We start from the raw sequence: 3,536 nt of genomic DNA, 5'->3' as shown, positions 1-3,536 counted from the left end.
ACAGTCGGAACTCTTTAGACCAATTTTTTTTAATGGTATAAGTAGGATGTCAAAAATGGTTTTATAGTTATATTTCTGGTTGTGTCTTGAATTATTATTTATTTAGATAACATCTGTACCTAATCACTTTTTAAATTTTCTGATTCAATAATTTTAGAGAGGCTGGTACGTCGCGATCTGTTAGATAAATTATAGATTTTTTTTGTAGCGAATGGCCGGCCATGAGATCAACCTAACAAACAAATTCGAAGTCACACACAGAGAAAAATACATATCTATGCTTTTGATATAATTAATATATGTATTTGTTATTCTTTTATATATATTTCCTAGTTTAAGAACTTAAAAAAGGGTCTGCAATGTTAGTATAATTCCGAATGCGTCATGAGCTCGTAAAGCAACATTTGAAGTCGAACCATACTTCTTAATTGTTAATTGTGAAGTGAATAAAATACTTGTCATTATTTAAATGCTACACGTTATTAAACAAGAAGCGAATTTTCAGAATAAAGGAATGTGGGGCAAATTGAGACACATAATACGATTCAATAATTATCTTTTATCATCTTTATTAATTAAAACTACGAATGATCGCACAAATAAAAAAAGATAAATCTATATAAGACATTCATACACTATAACTAAAAAACTTTTCACCTCAACTACTTATAGGGTAAGAGAAAAATGAAAAACCTCATAAATTTGGTAAGTTCCCTTTGAGTTGTCCTTAGTCAAACATACTTTCAAAACGAACATTTGGAAAAATGTAGACGTTAATGGTTTTGCCTCGATACTGCCACATTACCTGTAATTTTTTTGTGATATCGAAAATAGCTTATGTAATAAAATTTTAATTGATTACCTGTTTTCATTTACCAACTCTACAAGTCTAAAATCTTGGTTCAGTATTTCCTTCAAATCGTTCCCTCAAATCTCAAAATTTTCTTCATTTCTTTCAATATTTCGTCTTCTTCACTTTCGTTCAATTCTGAAAAGTCATTTTAGTCAGCTCATCACCAAGGTACAAAACAATGACCTATGCTTGGCATTTGACAGCGTAACTTTAGCTATTTCCATCGAGGCTTCAGTGTAGGTATACTTCTTTTCTTGACACAGTAGATTGGTTGCGTTCAAAGCCACTGATCAACATCACGCGGATACACTGCGACGCATTTATCTAGGCGACTGCCCAGGGTAAACACTAATTTCGCCGGACAGTGGTCATCACATTCATCATATATCAATTCCTCTTAGAAGAGAAAGTAGAATAGCCTCGAAAATTAATAGTACTGAGTCATCTGCTGTCGATTTAGAATAGAGTGTTTCAGAGATGAAGACCATTCTTAAATGAAGGATTTTTTCTCACTGTGTGAAATACTGAGCATGTTGATATCTACTGTCCAGAAACGGTGAAACATATGTCTGTGTTTTTCTTTTTGTAGAGGTTACTAAACCCCCTGGCTTTCCCTTTTGCAGATAATACCTTCAAAGATCCACATTTTGCTGATTACAGCATTAGTAGCTAAGTGAAATATTTTCGGAGATTCTACGAGAAATTTGCAGGTTTGTTTTTATAAAATTGAATAATAATAGCCAATAACAGATTATTAATATTATTATTATTATTTGAGCATTCTTACAAACGTTTAGCTCGTGTCATGAAATGGTAATACCGAGAGAGCAGTAATAAACACTATTAAAGGCAGCCATTAATTTTTGAAGATTTGTCTTTGACCGAATTTTCGTCTCGTCACATTACTGTCAATTTGATAGTTGACAATTAAAATGCAACAATCAAAGACAAACATTCGAAAATCCATTGATGTCGTTGATAGGGTCTATAGCGCTTTCTCAGTACAGTATTTCTAAAAGTATTTGGAAATAGAGTTAATCACTTTATGAGTGTCATTAGCATAGAATACCCTCCCTTAGCAGTACGCGGGAATTTATCTCACCGCTGCAATCCCCCAGTTGAAGTAAGGTGTGTTTTACGGAGAGTAGCGGGGACGCCTTGATCTGGTCCACAAGGTCGTAGCCAGTGCGTCGCTAGGGGTGTTTACAGCTAGTAAAAACACTACTTCTATATTACTATATTACTTCAAATAATAATACTTGATGCCCTTTTTAATTTTTCAACCACAGGACCACAGATTTGTGATCTTGAAATGTTATATTATGTTGAAAAATAAGTTTGTAATGAAACTATTGCCGGGACAGCACTGGTTCTAGTGTATGAGATACAATTCCGCGCGTTGGTCACTAGACTTGGTCAACCTTTAACTGCCTGCTGTTGAGCGTAATCGTGACGTGCGGCGCGGGGCTTTGAAACATTTATGGTAGGGGCATTTATATCCCGCTGAGTGATAAAAGTATTTAGCTCTGTTTCCAACTGTCTTTAGAAACACTTTATGTGTATATAGTGTTGCGAAATAGAGCCATACGCCGCCCCGGTACAACGTCTATGGGTTTTCTAGTATGTGCGGTGATGATGGGTGACTCATCGTCGGTGACGGCGTTCGCTAAAGAAGAGCCTGGAAGCGGAAGTCGCGGTAACGGAGGCGTTTCAAGAAGGACCGCGTGGCTCTTTAAATAGGAACCACCGTCGGAAGCAGGCAGAGTAATCCAGACACTGGGAGACGTTGAATCCATTCCAGTCGAGTTTAATCAGATCATCCTAACACTGGTGTCAGAAGTGGGATTTGAGATTAATAACTGGTTTTACGACTTCTGGGCAGATCGCACAAGAATTCGGAAGAATATATGCCTAACCAGACTAGACCAAGGACTGCAGCACTTGAGAAACAGATCATGGCTATGCTTGCAAAAATGGATGCAAGGAACAAGAAAATGGACGAAAAAATAGATGCAAGAAACAAGGAAATGGACGAAAAAATGACCACAAGCAACAAAGAAACGGACGAAAAAATGAAAGCAAGAATGGAAAAAATAGACGAAAAAATAAATGCAAGAAGCAAAGAAATGGGCGAAAAATGGACTCAAGAATGGAAAAGATGGACAAAAAAGTAGATGACATAATCACCAACTTAACTAAAAAGTTCCAAAAGGAATTAGAAGCAAACAAGAATGAAATAGAACAATTCAAAGAAGACGTGATGGAGGTAAAACCAAATTTGGAAATTATGGAAAATATTGTAGGACAAAAAAAGGTTTCTATGGAACATCAGTTAAAAAGTCAGTTAGAAAAATCAGTGGAATGTATAGAAGATCGAATGGAGAGTAAAATGAAGAAATTTGTGCAAATAATAAAAAATACAGCAACAATGGGTTCATGTTACGTTCGTGACGTCGGTCCCCACTTATGATGGTCGGACACCCTGGTCATCACATGATCGTTTTCCGGGTTGGGACCGTGTTAGTTGAGTTTTTGGGCTTACCGTTTCGCACACTTTCGTAAGTGGCATCTTCAGGTGCAGGGTTAAGAATAAGAGACCACGGCAACGCAGTACCTCAACCATACCAGAAACGAAAACTCTTCTGGAGGGAAGAATGTGGTTGCGACCTATTTATAGAGACGT

At 36.5% G+C, this 3,536-nt stretch overlaps 1 long non-coding RNA gene across 1 annotated transcript; it reads right to left on the bottom strand.

Annotated features, from left to right (window-relative positions):
- Positions 1 to 552: 552 nt before the first annotated feature.
- Positions 553 to 3,026, bottom strand: LOC135132561 (uncharacterized). Its single transcript, XR_010281050.1, has 2 exons — positions 863 to 3,026; positions 553 to 805 (listed from the first exon to the last, which is right to left on the bottom strand). It is a non-coding gene; the product is annotated as an uncharacterized LOC135132561 (long non-coding RNA).
- Positions 3,027 to 3,536: the final 510 nt, after the last annotated feature.

Source organism: Zophobas morio, unplaced genomic scaffold, assembly GCF_036711695.1.
Source record: "Zophobas morio isolate AGI-343-1 ecotype UQ-CSIRO unplaced genomic scaffold, CSIRO_AGI_Zmor_V1 ptg000021l, whole genome shotgun sequence".
NCBI classification, from domain to species: Eukaryota; Metazoa; Arthropoda; class Insecta; order Coleoptera; family Tenebrionidae; genus Zophobas; species Zophobas morio.
The sequence above is the reverse complement of the archived record's forward strand: the minus strand, read 5'-3'. Positions and strand labels throughout refer to the sequence as shown.